Source organism: Embiotoca jacksoni, unplaced genomic scaffold, assembly GCF_022577435.1.
Source record: "Embiotoca jacksoni isolate LCO1_2020_lvr unplaced genomic scaffold, fEmbJac1.0.p SCAF_133, whole genome shotgun sequence".
Lineage (NCBI taxonomy): Eukaryota > Metazoa > Chordata > Actinopteri > Embiotocidae > Embiotoca > Embiotoca jacksoni.
In genome coordinates this window covers 34,595-51,891 of record NW_027185267.1, presented here as the reverse complement: position 1 = coordinate 51,891, position 17,297 = coordinate 34,595, and positions in this window count along the sequence as shown.

Genomic DNA, 17,297 nt, shown 5'->3' with positions numbered 1-17,297 from the left:
GGATCCCTTTGGCCAGAAGAGGAGGCAGATGCAGCCACAATTTACTGAGTAAAATTGGGAGTGAGCTATTCTAGATGTTTTTAGGAGCCAAATATCACATGTTAGGGTTAGGGCCAAAGTATACCGGGTTAAATGTAGGGCCAAAATATCCCGTGTTAGGGTTAGGTTTAATATACACCGGGATGGGGTTATAATACACAAATTTTGGGTTCAATTCCAGTCATCAGGTAAGTATCACAATTGGTATCAAGGAAAGCACTAAGTGTACAGTTCAATACACATTTGGCATCAAGGTGAGTATCAATTGTATAGTACAGTCACAGTTGGTATCAAGGTGAGTATTAATTGCCTATTTCATTCACATTTGGCATCAGGGTGAGTATTAGTTGTACATGTCATTCACATTTGGCATCAGGGTGAGTATTAATTGATACATTTTCTCCTGCAGATGTTTTTTGTACATGTCATTCACATTTGGCATTAGGGTGAGTATTAATTGATACATTTTCTCCTGTAGATGTTTTGTACATGTCATTCACATTTGGCATTAGGGTGAGTCTTAATTGATCCATTTTCTCCTGCATATGTTTTGTACATGTCATTCACATTTGGCATTAGGGTGATGTACATGTCATTCACATTTGGCATTAGGGTGATGTACATGTCATTCACCTTTGGCATTAGGGTGATTTCTTTTGTACATGTCATTCACATGTGGCATTAGGGTGAGTATTAATTAATACATTTTCTCCTGCAGATGACTGTCCCAGATGATGTGGCCTGGATCCCTGAGACCCGAGCCGCTGGCCAACCGTGGGACCTAAGTGGTTACTGATGTGAATAAAGATGTGGTTTTCTTGACTTCCTTGTCGTTGTTGTTGTTTTGGGGTCTGTGGTGTCCCCAAACCGTGGCGCTGCAGTAGGCTGTTGGGGGGTTGACGTTGCCACTGGTGTCGTGCGAGAGTCTGCATGTGGGGGGCTTTTCGGTCCCATCAAATCCTCTCGCTCCTCCAAGACCACAGGGAACGTATGGTCTCCTACATCGATGGCGACGGCCTCCTACTCCCTCATGCCTTCATTCCTGCTCATGCCCCTGGTTCGAGGTCGTGGTGGTTGGGGTGATCGGGTCGGTGGGGGTGTGAGAGAATCCGTTAGGGGCCAAATTATCCCGTGTTAGGGTTAGGGCCCAATTATTCCAGATTAGGGTTAGGGCCAAAATCCCCTAGGTTAGGGTTAGGGCCAAAGTCTCCTAGGTTAGGTTTAGGGCCAAAGTCCCCTAGGTTAGGTTTAGGGCCAAAGTATATCGGGTTAGGGTTAGGGCCAAAGTATACCGGGTTAGGGTTAGGGTTAGGGGTTAGGGTTAGGGTTAGGGGTTAGGGGTTAGGGTTAGGGTCAGTGAACTGATACTCCCCACCGAATGAACGGCGGGGAGAAGGAGCACGGGCCCTCCTCCAGGATTCAGGTCTCCCCGTCCAACCCCACTCTCCCCTATCATGCCCCTGGCGGCCGGAATCCGCATGAGGCCCGGTCTGGGGGCGGCCTCCTCTCCTCCGGCGGCTGACCAGGGACCAACCGCCCTGATCTGTGCTCATTTTTAGGACTCCGGATTAAAAATGGTCCTTTGGAAAAAAGCTTTTTATCCAAGAAGGCAAAAAGGTAATGCTCCTCTGGAAAGAACTCCCTTTTAATCCAAGGATAAATCCGAAAGAACTGCTTTTAATCCAAGAATAAATCCAAGAATAAATCCGAAGAAAGCAAAAAAGCCATGTCTCTTTGGAAAATAATCTTTTTTATTTATTTTTCCAAAAATAAAATACATTTAATGTGCCCGTCGCGACGTTTCGACCTCTATGGGTCTTCTTCAGGCAAAGGCACAGTAAAGAATGACTGTCTGTCTTGTTGGCTGTGAGGTATGTTCCTCTGTGTTGCTCAACAGACAAAGGAGACAATGGGCAGTGAGTACTCCCCATCTGTCTCCCATTGTCTGAAGGGGCGGGCCCATACATGAAGTCCAAGAGCACTGTCCATGTGTCAGGTTCACAAGTGCCTGGACCCCTACGGCCAGTAGAGGGGGCAGTTGTTTCCCCTTGCCATGTCACCCCTGGCCTGCAGGAGCAGGTTCTCAGTTTAAACATTGTGGCTCAGAGCACCGGCTGTGTAGCGGGCTCACAAGCGCCTGGATCCCTTTGCTGTGAGGTATGTTCCTCTGTTTTGCTCAACAGACAAAGGAGACAATGGGCAGTGAGTGCTCCCCATCTGTCTCCCATTGTCTGCAGGGGCGGGCCCATACATGAAGTCCAAGAGCACCTTCCATGTATCAGGTTCACAAGTGCCTGGACCCCTGCGGCCAGCAGAGGGGGCAGTTGTCTCCCCCTGCCATGTCACCCCTAGTCTGCAGGAGCAGGCTCTCAGTTTAAAAATTGTGGCCAAGAGCACCGGCTGTGTAGCGGGCTCACAAGCGCCTGGATCCCTTTGGCCAGAAGAGGAGGCAGATGCAGCCACAATTTACTGAGTAAAATTGGGAGTGAGCTATTCTAGATGTTTTTAGGAGCCAAATATCACATGTTAGGGTTAGGGCCAAAGTATACCGGGTTAAATGTAGGGCCAAAATATCCCGTGTTAGGGTTAGGTTTAATATACACCGGGATGGGGTTATAATACACAAATTTTGGGTTCAATTCCAGTCATCAGGTAAGTATCACAATTGGTATCAAGGAAAGCACTAAGTGTACAGTTCAATACACATTTGGCATCAAGGTGAGTATCAATTGTATAGTACAGTCACAGTTGGTATCAAGGTGAGTATTAATTGCCTATTTCATTCACATTTGGCATCAGGGTGAGTATTAGTTTTTGTACATGTCATTCACATTTGGCATCAGGGTGAGTATTAATTGATACATTTTCTCCTGCAGATGTTTTTTGTACATGTCATTCACATTTGGCATTAGGGTGAGTATTAATAGATACATTTTCTCCTGTAGATGTTTTGTACATGTCATTCACATTTGGCATTAGGGTGAGTCTTAATTGATCCATTTTCTCCTGCATATGTTTTGTACATGTCATTCACATTTGGCATTAGGGTGATGTACATGTCATTCACATTTGGCATTAGGGTGATGTACATGTCATTCACCTTTGGCATTAGGGTGATTTCTTTTGTACATGTCATTCACCTGTGGCATTAGGGTGAGTATTAATTAATACATTTTCTCCTGCAGATGACTGTCCCAGATGATGTGGCCTGGATCCCTGAGACCCGAGCCGCTGGCCAACCGTGGGACCTAAGTGGTTACTGATGTGAATAAAGATGTGGTTTTCTTGACTTCCTTGTCGTTGTTGTTGTTTTGGGGTCTGTGGTGTCCCCAAACCGTGGCGCTGCAGTAGGCTGTTGGGGGGTTGACGTTGCCACTGGTGTCGTGCGAGAGTCTGCATGTGGGGGGCTTTTCGGTCCCATCAAATCCTCTCGCTCCTCCAAGACCACAGGGAACGTATGGTCTCCTACATCGATGGCGACGGCCTCCTACTCCCTCATGCCTTCATTCCTGCTCATGCCCCTGGTTCGAGGTCGTGGTGGTTGGGGTGATCGGGTCGGTGGGGGTGTGAGAGAATCCGTTAGGGGCCAAATTATCCTGTGTTAGGGTTAGGGCCCAATTATTCCAGATTAGGGTTAGGGCCAAAATCCCCTAGGTTAGGGTTAGGGCCTCTTTTTGTACATGTCATTCACATTTGGCATCAGGGTGAGTATTAATTGATACATTTTCTCCTGCAGATGTTTTTTGTACATGTCATTCACATTTGGCATTAGGGTGAGTATTAATAGATACATTTTCTCCTGTAGATGTTTTGTACATGTCATTCACATTTGGCATTAGGGTGAGTCTTAATTGATCCATTTTCTCCTGCATATGTTTTGTACATGTCATTCACATTTGGCATTAGGGTGATGTACATGTCATTCACATTTGGCATTAGGGTGATGTACATGTCATTCACCTTTGGCATTAGGGTGATTTCTTTTGTACATGTCATTCACCTGTGGCATTAGGGTGAGTATTAATTAATACATTTTCTCCTGCAGATGACTGTCCCAGATGATGTGGCCTGGATCCCTGAGACCCGAGCCGCTGGCCAACCGTGGGACCTAAGTGGTTACTGATGTGAATAAAGATGTGGTTTTCTTGACTTCCTTGTCGTTGTTGTTGTTTTGGGGTCTGTGGTGTCCCCAAACCGTGGCGCTGCAGTAGGCTGTTGGGGGGTTGACGTTGCCACTGGTGTCGTGCGAGAGTCTGCATGTGGGGGGCTTTTCGGTCCCATCAAATCCTCTCGCTCCTCCAAGACCACAGGGAACGTATGGTCTCCTACATCGATGGCGACGGCCTCCTACTCCCTCATGCCTTCATTCCTGCTCATGCCCCTGGTTCGAGGTCGTGGTGGTTGGGGTGATCGGGTCGGTGGGGGTGTGAGAGAATCCGTTAGGGGCCAAATTATCCCGTGTTAGGGTTAGGGCCCAATTATTCCAGATTAGGGTTAGGGCCAAAATCCCCTAGGTTAGGGTTAGGGCCAAAGTCTCCTAGGTTAGGTTTAGGGTTAGGGTTAGGGTTAGGGGTTAGGGTTAGGGTGTGGAAACTGATCCCCCCATCCGAACGAACGGATGAAGGGTGGAGCACGGGCCTTCCTCCAGGTGGGTCTCCCAGTCCAATCCCACTCCCCCCTGTTGTGTGTTTCGTGCCCGTAATTTGTCTGTGGCCTGGCCGGAGGACGGTTTCGTCCCCTCCGGTGGCTGACAAGGGTCCAATCGTGGTGAGCTGTGCTCATGGTGGTTGGGGAGGGAGAAAAGGGGTTTTATTCCAAAGGAATAAAGGGAAAGAAAATAAAATCAGGTAAGTGGGGTGAAATAAACGTAGGGAAAGTAGGGTAAGGTAAGTATAAGGTAAGTATATATGTTGTTATTTTAAGAAAAGAAAAGAAAAAATAAATTCTAGATTTTTTGAAAAATTAATATCGTGCCTATCGCGACGTTTCGACTCCTTAGAGTCTTCTTCAGGCTAAGGCACAATGAAATCTAAATAGTGGTCTTGTTGGCTGTATGAGGTCTGTGCATGTGTTCAGCTCAACAGATAATGGAAAGAGGGGACAGACGCTTCTGCAGCTGCTCTTATATATGCCTCCCTCTGTCTGCAGGGGTGGGCCTAGCGGAGCTTTTTGCTCATTGGCCGAGAGCCCTGTCTATCTAGGAGGCTCCTAATTTCATGCCTTTTTGGAAGGCACCTAACTTTTGGAGAAAAGAATTGCTTTTCTCCTTAGTTTTTTTGCCTTTTTAATTCTAATTATTCTAATTATTTGACCACTATTAATATTATTTTAATCCCTAATTATTATATTTTCTAAAATCCCTTGATTTCTAATATTTAAAAGAAAAAAAGAAAAAGAAAAAAAAAAAAAAAAAAAAAAAAAAAAAAAAAAGGGGGGGGTTTTAATTTTTTAATTTTAGGTTTATGGGTTGGGAGGGTTAGGGTAGGTTGGTTAGGGTTAGGGAAGAGGGATGGGTTAAGGTTAGGGTTAGGGAAGAGGGGTGGGTTAGGGTTAGGGGTTAGGGTTAGGGAAGAGGGGTGGGTTAGGATTAGGGTTAGAGTTAGGGTTAGGGTTTAGGGTTAGGGAAGAGGGGTGGGTTAGGGTTAGGGTTAGGGTTAGGGTTAGGGTTTAGGGTTTAGGGTTAGGGTTTAGGGGTTAGGGTTAGGGTTAGGGTTAGGGTGCAGGGAACTGATCCCCCCCTCCGAATGAACGGTGGGAAGGTGAAGCACGGGCTAGGGTTAGGGTTAGGGTTAGGGTTAACAAACTGATCCCCCCCTCCGAATGCACGGTGGGAAGGTGGAGCACGGGCCTTCCTCCAGGTAGGTCTCCCAGTCCAACCCCATTTCTTCCTGTCTTGCATTTCGCGGTCTGAATCTGTATGAGGCCTGGCCTGGGGACGGTCCCGTCCTCTCCGGTGGCTGACCAGGGTCCAACCGCGTTGATCTGCGCTCATACTTTTTCAGGTAAGAAGGTTAAAAATCAAATAAAAACAAAATTCCGAAAAGAAAAGAAAACAAAGCAAAAGAAAAGTATTGTGCCTGTCGCGACGTTTCGACTGCTGTGAGTCTTCTTCAGGCAAAGGCACAGTAAAACAAAAAATAAAGAAATCAAAAAGTATACTTACCTGTTGGCTGTGAGGTCTGTTACCATGCTCAGCTCAACGGAGAAGATGTTTTGAATCCTGTGAGTCTTCAGGCAGAGGCACAGTAAAACAAAAAAAATCAAAAAATCAAAAATCTAAGAAGTAAAAGTCTTAAAAATCTTTCTTGTTGGCTGTGAGGTCTGTTGCTGTGCTCAGCTCAATGGAGATTTTTGGAGAGAAGGGGCAGATTCTGCTCCTTTGCATGTTAGGGTTAGGGTTAGGGTTAGGGTTAGGGTTAGTTAGGGTTAGGGTTAGTTAGGGTTAGGGTTAGGGTTAGGGTTAGGGTGCAGGGAACTGATCCCCCCCTCCGAATGAACGGTGGGAAGGTGAAGCACGGGCCCTCAACCAGGTAGGTCTCCCAGTCCAAAATCACTCCCCGCTGTCTTGTACTTCACAGCTGGTAAGGAGGGTCCAAACTAAAAATAAAAAAATAAAAAACGAAAAAACAAAACAAAAGAAAAGAAAAATGCAAAAAGCAAAAACTCTAAATGTTTTTGCAAGCTAATGTGCCTGTCGCGACGTTTCGACTTTTTTAAGTCTTCTTCAGGCAATTGGCACATAAAAATAAAAAGACTAAACTAAAAAAGATATCAAAAAGATAAAAAACTCATACTTACCTGTTGGCCGTGAGGTCTGTTCCCTTGTTCAGCTCAAAGGAGTATGGAGAGAAGGGGCCAGTCTCCCACAGCTTGCAGTGGCGGGCCCAGACATTTTGGCTCAGCGCCCAGGCTGTTGAGAGGGCTCTTCTGGCTGCTTCTCCCTCTGTCTGCAGGGGCGGGGGCCCAGACAGTTTGGCCCAGTGCCCAGGCTGGTAAGAGGGCACTTCTTTTCCTTTTACCAGGCACAAGCATGGAAGAAGAATAAAAAGAATTAAAAAAATAAAAAGTGGCTCCTGAGTGGTTATTTTAAAAAAAATTAAAAAAAATTAAACCAAATGTGGACAGGGGTGGCGTCCGCCTCTGCTCCAGCCCATGGAGTCTCCCTGTCCTGTGGGCGCGTGGCTTCTGGGGTGTCCCTCCCAGTGGCTGTCCACCCTGCGCAGCGGTTTGTCCCCAGGAACTTCCAAGTCCATGGCTTTGCTGGTCTTTTGGGTACCTTTATCCATCCATCGGCCCGGGTTCGCCCCCTCCTTTTGGGGGGTCTTATTCCTCTGCGGCCCTGTGGATCTTCCTGTCCCTTTGACCTTGCTTTTGCCTATTGGACTGATCACCACCACCTGACAGAACCTTACTGCGCGGGGGCTTGGCTTTTGGGGCTTCTTTTCCATAGGCCATGCTTCCCCTTCAAAATTTAGGTTTAGGGCCTTTCAAGGTGACCCCGGTTAGGGTTAGGGTTAAAATATCCTGGGATAGGGATAAGGCCAGAGAGTCCAAATTTTAGGCTTAGGGCCAGGGTCTCCCTGGTTAGGGTTAGGGCCAAAAAAATCCTGGTTTAGGATTAGGGCCAAATTATCCTGAGTTAGGGTTAGGGCCAAAAAAAACCAGTGTTAGGTTTAGGGTTAGGGATAGGGTTAGGGTTAGGGTTAGGGGTTAGGGTTAGGGGTTAGGGGTTAGGGTTAGGGTTAGGGGTTAGGGGTTAGGGTTAGGGGTTAAGGGTTAGGGGTTAGGGTTAGGGTTAGGGGTTAGGGGTTAGGGTTAGGGGTTAGGGGTTAGGGTTAGGGTTAGGTTCAGTGAACTGATACTCCCCACCGAATGAACGGCGGGGAGAAGGAGCACGGGCCCTCCTCCAGGATTCAGGTCTCCCCGTCCAACCCCACTCTCCCCTATCATGCCCCTGGCGGCCGGAATCCGCATGAGGCCCGGTCTGGGGGCGGCCTCCTCTCCTCCGGCGGCTGACCAGGGACCAACCGCCCTGATCTGTGCTCATTTTTAGGACTCCGGATTAAAAATGGTCCTTTGGAAAAAAGCTTTTAATCCAAGAAGGCAAAAAGGTAATGCTCCTCTGGAAAGAACTCCCTTTTAATCCAAGGATAAATCCGAAAGAACTGCTTTTAATCCAAGAATAAATCCAAGAATAAATCCGAAGAAAGCAAAAAAGCCATGTCTCTTTGGAAAATAATCTTTTTTATTTATTTTTCCAAAAATAAAATACATTTAATGTGCCCGTCGCGACGTTTCGACCTCTATGGGTCTTCTTCAGGCAAAGGCACAGTAAAGAATGACTGTCTGTCTTGTTGGCTGTGAGGTATGTTCCTCTGTGTTGCTCAACAGACAAAGGAGACAATGGGCAGTGAGTACTCCCCATCTGTCTCCCATTGTCTGAAGGGGCGGGCCCATACATGAAGTCCAAGAGCACTGTCCATGTGTCAGGTTCACAAGTGCCTGGACCCCTACGGCCAGTAGAGGGGGCAGTTGTTTCCCCTTGCCATGTCACCCCTGGTCTGCAGGAGCAGGTTCTCAATTTAAACATTGTGGCTCAGAGCACCGGCTGTGTAGCGGGCTCACAAGCGCCTGGATCCCTTTGCTGTGAGGTATGTTCCTCTGTTTTGCTCAACAGACAAAGGAGACAATGGGCAGTGAGTGCTCCCCATCTGTCTCCCATTGTCTGCAGGGGCGGGCCCATACATGAAGTCCAAGAGCACCTTCCATGTATCAGGTTCACAAGTGCCTGGACCCCTGCGGCCAGCAGAGGGGGCAGTTGTCTCCCCCTGCCATGTCACCCCTGGTCTGCAGGAGCAGGCTCTCAGTTTAAAAATTGTGGCCAAGAGCACCGGCTGTGTAGCGGGCTCACAAGCGCCTGGATCCCTTTGGCCAGAAGAGGAGGCAGATGCAGCCACAATTTACTGAGTAAAATTGGGAGTGAGCTATTCTAGATGTTTTTAGGAGCCAAATATCACATGTTAGGGTTAGGGCCAAAGTATACCGGGTTAAATGTAGGGCCAAAATATCCCGTGTTAGGGTTAGGTTTAATATACACCGGGATGGGGTTATAATACACAAATTTTGGGTTCAATTCCAGTCATCAGGTAAGTATCACAATTGGTATCAAGGAAAGCACTAAGTGTACAGTTCAATACACATTTGGCATCAAGGTGAGTATCAATTGTATAGTACAGTCACAGTTGGTATCAAGGTGAGTATTAATTGCCTATTTCATTCACATTTGGCATCAGGGTGAGTATTAGTTGTACATGTCATTCACATTTGGCATCAGGGTGAGTATTAATTGATACATTTTCTCCTGCAGATGTTTTTTGTACATGTCATTCACATTTGGCATTAGGGTGAGTATTAATTGATACATTTTCTCCTGTAGATGTTTTGTACATGTCATTCACATTTGGCATTAGGGTGAGTCTTAATTGATCCATTTTCTCCTGCATATGTTTTGTACATGTCATTCACATTTGGCATTAGGGTGATGTACATGTCATTCACATTTGGCATTAGGGTGATGTACATGTCATTCACCTTTGGCATTAGGGTGATTTCTTTTGTACATGTCATTCACATGTGGCATTAGGGTGAGTATTAATTAATACATTTTCTCCTGCAGATGACTGTCCCAGATGATGTGGCCTGGATCCCTGAGACCCGAGCCGCTGGCCAACCGTGGGACCTAAGTGGTTACTGATGTGAATAAAGATGTGGTTTTCTTGACTTCCTTGTCGTTGTTGTTGTTTTGGGGTCTGTGGTGTCCCCAAACCGTGGCGCTGCAGTAGGCTGTTGGGGGGTTGACGTTGCCACTGGTGTCGTGCGAGAGTCTGCATGTGGGGGGCTTTTCGGTCCCATCAAATCCTCTCGCTCCTCCAAGACCACAGGGAACGTATGGTCTCCTACATCGATGGCGACGGCCTCCTACTCCCTCATGCCTTCATTCCTGCTCATGCCCCTGGTTCGAGGTCGTGGTGGTTGGGGTGATCGGGTCGGTGGGGGTGTGAGAGAATCCGTTAGGGGCCAAATTATCCCGTGTTAGGGTTAGGGCCCAATTATTCCAGATTAGGGTTAGGGCCAAAATCCCCTAGGTTAGGGTTAGGGCCAAAGTCTCCTAGGTTAGGTTTAGGGCCAAAGTCCCCTAGGTTAGGTTTAGGGCCAAAGTATATCGGGTTAGGGTTAGGGCCAAAGTATACCGGGTTAGGGTTAGGGTTAGGGGTTAGGGTTAGGGTTAGGGGTTAGGGGTTAGGGTTAGGGTCAGTGAACTGATACTCCCCACCGAATGAACGGCGGGGAGAAGGAGCACGGGCCCTCCTCCAGGATTCAGGTCTCCCCGTCCAACCCCACTCTCCCCTATCATGCCCCTGGCGGCCGGAATCCGCATGAGGCCCGGTCTGGGGGCGGCCTCCTCTCCTCCGGCGGCTGACCAGGGACCAACCGCCCTGATCTGTGCTCATTTTTAGGACTCCGGATTAAAAATGGTCCTTTGGAAAAAAGCTTTTTATCCAAGAAGGCAAAAAGGTAATGCTCCTCTGGAAAGAACTCCCTTTTAATCCAAGGATAAATCCGAAAGAACTGCTTTTAATCCAAGAATAAATCCAAGAATAAATCCGAAGAAAGCAAAAAAGCCATGTCTCTTTGGAAAATAATCTTTTTTATTTATTTTTCCAAAAATAAAATACATTTAATGTGCCCGTCGCGACGTTTCGACCTCTATGGGTCTTCTTCAGGCAAAGGCACAGTAAAGAATGACTGTCTGTCTTGTTGGCTGTGAGGTATGTTCCTCTGTGTTGCTCAACAGACAAAGGAGACAATGGGCAGTGAGTACTCCCCATCTGTCTCCCATTGTCTGAAGGGGCGGGCCCATACATGAAGTCCAAGAGCACTGTCCATGTGTCAGGTTCACAAGTGCCTGGACCCCTACGGCCAGTAGAGGGGGCAGTTGTTTCCCCTTGCCATGTCACCCCTGGCCTGCAGGAGCAGGTTCTCAGTTTAAACATTGTGGCTCAGAGCACCGGCTGTGTAGCGGGCTCACAAGCGCCTGGATCCCTTTGCTGTGAGGTATGTTCCTCTGTTTTGCTCAACAGACAAAGGAGACAATGGGCAGTGAGTGCTCCCCATCTGTCTCCCATTGTCTGCAGGGGCGGGCCCATACATGAAGTCCAAGAGCACCTTCCATGTATCAGGTTCACAAGTGCCTGGACCCCTGCGGCCAGCAGAGGGGGCAGTTGTCTCCCCCTGCCATGTCACCCCTAGTCTGCAGGAGCAGGCTCTCAGTTTAAAAATTGTGGCCAAGAGCACCGGCTGTGTAGCGGGCTCACAAGCGCCTGGATCCCTTTGGCCAGAAGAGGAGGCAGATGCAGCCACAATTTACTGAGTAAAATTGGGAGTGAGCTATTCTAGATGTTTTTAGGAGCCAAATATCACATGTTAGGGTTAGGGCCAAAGTATACCGGGTTAAATGTAGGGCCAAAATATCCCGTGTTAGGGTTAGGTTTAATATACACCGGGATGGGGTTATAATACACAAATTTTGGGTTCAATTCCAGTCATCAGGTAAGTATCACAATTGGTATCAAGGAAAGCACTAAGTGTACAGTTCAATACACATTTGGCATCAAGGTGAGTATCAATTGTATAGTACAGTCACAGTTGGTATCAAGGTGAGTATTAATTGCCTATTTCATTCACATTTGGCATCAGGGTGAGTATTAGTTTTTGTACATGTCATTCACATTTGGCATCAGGGTGAGTATTAATTGATACATTTTCTCCTGCAGATGTTTTTTGTACATGTCATTCACATTTGGCATTAGGGTGAGTATTAATAGATACATTTTCTCCTGTAGATGTTTTGTACATGTCATTCACATTTGGCATTAGGGTGAGTCTTAATTGATCCATTTTCTCCTGCATATGTTTTGTACATGTCATTCACATTTGGCATTAGGGTGATGTACATGTCATTCACATTTGGCATTAGGGTGATGTACATGTCATTCACCTTTGGCATTAGGGTGATTTCTTTTGTACATGTCATTCACCTGTGGCATTAGGGTGAGTATTAATTAATACATTTTCTCCTGCAGATGACTGTCCCAGATGATGTGGCCTGGATCCCTGAGACCCGAGCCGCTGGCCAACCGTGGGACCTAAGTGGTTACTGATGTGAATAAAGATGTGGTTTTCTTGACTTCCTTGTCGTTGTTGTTGTTTTGGGGTCTGTGGTGTCCCCAAACCGTGGCGCTGCAGTAGGCTGTTGGGGGGTTGACGTTGCCACTGGTGTCGTGCGAGAGTCTGCATGTGGGGGGCTTTTCGGTCCCATCAAATCCTCTCGCTCCTCCAAGACCACAGGGAACGTATGGTCTCCTACATCGATGGCGACGGCCTCCTACTCCCTCATGCCTTCATTCCTGCTCATGCCCCTGGTTCGAGGTCGTGGTGGTTGGGGTGATCGGGTCGGTGGGGGTGTGAGAGAATCCGTTAGGGGCCAAATTATCCTGTGTTAGGGTTAGGGCCCAATTATTCCAGATTAGGGTTAGGGCCAAAATCCCCTAGGTTAGGGTTAGGGCCTCTTTTTGTACATGTCATTCACATTTGGCATCAGGGTGAGTATTAATTGATACATTTTCTCCTGCAGATGTTTTTTGTACATGTCATTCACATTTGGCATTAGGGTGAGTATTAATAGATACATTTTCTCCTGTAGATGTTTTGTACATGTCATTCACATTTGGCATTAGGGTGAGTCTTAATTGATCCATTTTCTCCTGCATATGTTTTGTACATGTCATTCACATTTGGCATTAGGGTGATGTACATGTCATTCACATTTGGCATTAGGGTGATGTACATGTCATTCACCTTTGGCATTAGGGTGATTTCTTTTGTACATGTCATTCACCTGTGGCATTAGGGTGAGTATTAATTAATACATTTTCTCCTGCAGATGACTGTCCCAGATGATGTGGCCTGGATCCCTGAGACCCGAGCCGCTGGCCAACCGTGGGACCTAAGTGGTTACTGATGTGAATAAAGATGTGGTTTTCTTGACTTCCTTGTCGTTGTTGTTGTTTTGGGGTCTGTGGTGTCCCCAAACCGTGGCGCTGCAGTAGGCTGTTGGGGGGTTGACGTTGCCACTGGTGTCGTGCGAGAGTCTGCATGTGGGGGGCTTTTCGGTCCCATCAAATCCTCTCGCTCCTCCAAGACCACAGGGAACGTATGGTCTCCTACATCGATGGCGACGGCCTCCTACTCCCTCATGCCTTCATTCCTGCTCATGCCCCTGGTTCGAGGTCGTGGTGGTTGGGGTGATCGGGTCGGTGGGGGTGTGAGAGAATCCGTTAGGGGCCAAATTATCCCGTGTTAGGGTTAGGGCCCAATTATTCCAGATTAGGGTTAGGGCCAAAATCCCCTAGGTTAGGGTTAGGGCCAAAGTCTCCTAGGTTAGGTTTAGGGTTAGGGTTAGGGTTAGGGGTTAGGGTTAGGGTGTGGAAACTGATCCCCCCATCCGAACGAACGGATGAAGGGTGGAGCACGGGCCTTCCTCCAGGTGGGTCTCCCAGTCCAATCCCACTCCCCCCTGTTGTGTGTTTCGTGCCCGTAATTTGTCTGTGGCCTGGCCGGAGGACGGTTTCGTCCCCTCCGGTGGCTGACAAGGGTCCAATCGTGGTGAGCTGTGCTCATGGTGGTTGGGGAGGGAGAAAAGGGGTTTTATTCCAAAGGAATAAAGGGAAAGAAAATAAAATCAGGTAAGTGGGGTGAAATAAACGTAGGGAAAGTAGGGTAAGGTAAGTATAAGGTAAGTATATATGTTGTTATTTTAAGAAAAGAAAAGAAAAAATAAATTCTAGATTTTTTGAAAAATTAATATCGTGCCTATCGCGACGTTTCGACTCCTTAGAGTCTTCTTCAGGCTAAGGCACAATGAAATCTAAATAGTGGTCTTGTTGGCTGTATGAGGTCTGTGCATGTGTTCAGCTCAACAGATAATGGAAAGAGGGGACAGACGCTTCTGCAGCTGCTCTTATATATGCCTCCCTCTGTCTGCAGGGGTGGGCCTAGCGGAGCTTTTTGCTCATTGGCCGAGAGCCCTGTCTATCTAGGAGGCTCCTAATTTCATGCCTTTTTGGAAGGCACCTAACTTTTGGAGAAAAGAATTGCTTTTCTCCTTAGTTTTTTTGCCTTTTTAATTCTAATTATTCTAATTATTTGACCACTATTAATATTATTTTAATCCCTAATTATTATATTTTCTAAAATCCCTTGATTTCTAATATTTAAAAGAAAAAAAGAAAAAGAAAAAAAAAAAAAAAAAAAAAAAAAAAAAAAAAAGGGGGGGGTTTTAATTTTTTAATTTTAGGTTTATGGGTTGGGAGGGTTAGGGTAGGTTGGTTAGGGTTAGGGAAGAGGGATGGGTTAAGGTTAGGGTTAGGGAAGAGGGGTGGGTTAGGGTTAGGGGTTAGGGTTAGGGAAGAGGGGTGGGTTAGGATTAGGGTTAGAGTTAGGGTTAGGGTTTAGGGTTAGGGAAGAGGGGTGGGTTAGGGTTAGGGTTAGGGTTAGGGTTAGGGTTTAGGGTTTAGGGTTAGGGTTTAGGGGTTAGGGTTAGGGTTAGGGTTAGGGTGCAGGGAACTGATCCCCCCCTCCGAATGAACGGTGGGAAGGTGAAGCACGGGCTAGGGTTAGGGTTAGGGTTAGGGTTAACAAACTGATCCCCCCCTCCGAATGCACGGTGGGAAGGTGGAGCACGGGCCTTCCTCCAGGTAGGTCTCCCAGTCCAACCCCATTTCTTCCTGTCTTGCATTTCGCGGTCTGAATCTGTATGAGGCCTGGCCTGGGGACGGTCCCGTCCTCTCCGGTGGCTGACCAGGGTCCAACCGCGTTGATCTGCGCTCATACTTTTTCAGGTAAGAAGGTTAAAAATCAAATAAAAACAAAATTCCGAAAAGAAAAGAAAACAAAGCAAAAGAAAAGTATTGTGCCTGTCGCGACGTTTCGACTGCTGTGAGTCTTCTTCAGGCAAAGGCACAGTAAAACAAAAAATAAAGAAATCAAAAAGTATACTTACCTGTTGGCTGTGAGGTCTGTTACCATGCTCAGCTCAACGGAGAAGATGTTTTGAATCCTGTGAGTCTTCAGGCAGAGGCACAGTAAAACAAAAAAAATCAAAAAATCAAAAATCTAAGAAGTAAAAGTCTTAAAAATCTTTCTTGTTGGCTGTGAGGTCTGTTGCTGTGCTCAGCTCAATGGAGATTTTTGGAGAGAAGGGGCAGATTCTGCTCCTTTGCATGTTAGGGTTAGGGTTAGGGTTAGGGTTAGTTAGGGTTAGGGTTAGTTAGGGTTAGGGTTAGGGTTAGGGTTAGGGTGCAGGGAACTGATCCCCCCCTCCGAATGAACGGTGGGAAGGTGAAGCACGGGCCCTCAACCAGGTAGGTCTCCCAGTCCAAAATCACTCCCCGCTGTCTTGTACTTCACAGCTGGTAAGGAGGGTCCAAACTAAAAATAAAAAAATAAAAAACGAAAAAACAAAACAAAAGAAAAGAAAAAAGCAAAAAGCAAAAACTCTAAATGTTTTTGCAAGCTAATGTGCCTGTCGCGACGTTTCGACTTTTTTTAAGTCTTCTTCAGGCAATTGGCACATGAAAATAAAAAGACTAAACTAAAAAAGATATCAAAAAGATAAAAAACTCATACTTACCTGTTGGCCGTGAGGTCTGTTCCCTTGTTCAGCTCAACGGAGTATGGAGAGAAGGGGCCAGTCTCCCACAGCTTGCAGTGGCGGGCCCAGACATTTTGGCTCAGCGCCCAGGCTGTTGAGAGGGCTCTTCTGGCTGCTTCTCCCTCTGTCTGCAGGGGCGGGGGCCCAGACAGTTTGGCCAAGTGCCCAGGCTGGTAAGAGGGCACTTCTTTTCCTTTTACCAGGCACAAGCATGGAAGAAGAATAAAAAGAATTAAAAAAATAAAAAGTGGCTCCTGAGTGGTTATTTTAAAAAAAATTAAAAAAAATTAAACCAAATGTGGACAGGGGTGGCGTCCGCCTCTGCTCCAGCCCATGGAGTCTCCCTGTCCTGTGGGCGCGTGGCTTCTGGGGTGTCCCTCCCAGTGGCTGTCCACCCTGCGCAGCGGTTTGTCCCCAGGAACTTCCAAGTCCATGGCTTTGCTGGTCTTTTGGGTACCTTTATCCATCCATCGGCCCGGGTTCGCCCCCTCCTTTTGGGGGGTCTTATTCCTCTGCGGCCCTGTGGATCTTCCTGTCCCTTTGACCTTGCTTTTGCCTATTGGACTGATCACCACCACCTGACAGAACCTTACTGCGCGGGGGCTTGGCTTTTGGGGCTTCTTTTCCATAGGCCATGCTTCCCCTTCAAAATTTAGGTTTAGGGCCTTTCAAGGTGACCCCGGTTAGGGTTAGGGTTAAAATATCCTGGGATAGGGATAAGGCCAGAGAGTCCAAATTTTAGGCTTAGGGCCAGGGTCTCCCTGGTTAGGGTTAGGGCCAAAAAAATCCTGGTTTAGGATTAGGGCCAAATTATCCTGAGTTAGGGTTAGGGCCAAAAAAAACCAGTGTTAGGTTTAGGGTTAGGGATAGGGTTAGGGTTAGGGTTAGGGGTTAGGGTTAGGGGTTAGGGGTTAGGGTTAGGGTTAGGGGTTAGGGGTTAGGGTTAGGGGTTAAGGGTTAGGGGTTAGGGTTAGGGTTAGGGGTTAGGGGTTAGGGTTAGGGGTTAGGGGTTAGGGTTAGGGTTAGGTTCAGTGAACTGATACTCCCCACCGAATGAACGGCGGGGAGAAGGAGCACGGGCCCTCCTCCAGGATTCAGGTCTCCCCGTCCAACCCCACTCTCCCCTATCATGCCCCTGGCGGCCGGAATCCGCATGAGGCCCGGTCTGGGGGCGGCCTCCTCTCCTCCGGCGGCTGACCAGGGACCAACCGCCCTGATCTGTGCTCATTTTTAGGACTCCGGATTAAAAATGGTCCTTTGGAAAAAAGCTTTTAATCCAAGAAGGCAAAAAGGTAATGCTCCTCTGGAAAGAACTCCCTTTTAATCCAAGGATAAATCCGAAAGAACTGCTTTTAATCCAAGAATAAATCCAAGAATAAATCCGAAGAAAGCAAAAAAGCCATGTCTCTTTGGAAAATAATCTTTTTTATTTATTTTTCCAAAAATAAAATACATTTAATGTGCCCGTCGCGACGTTTCGACCTCT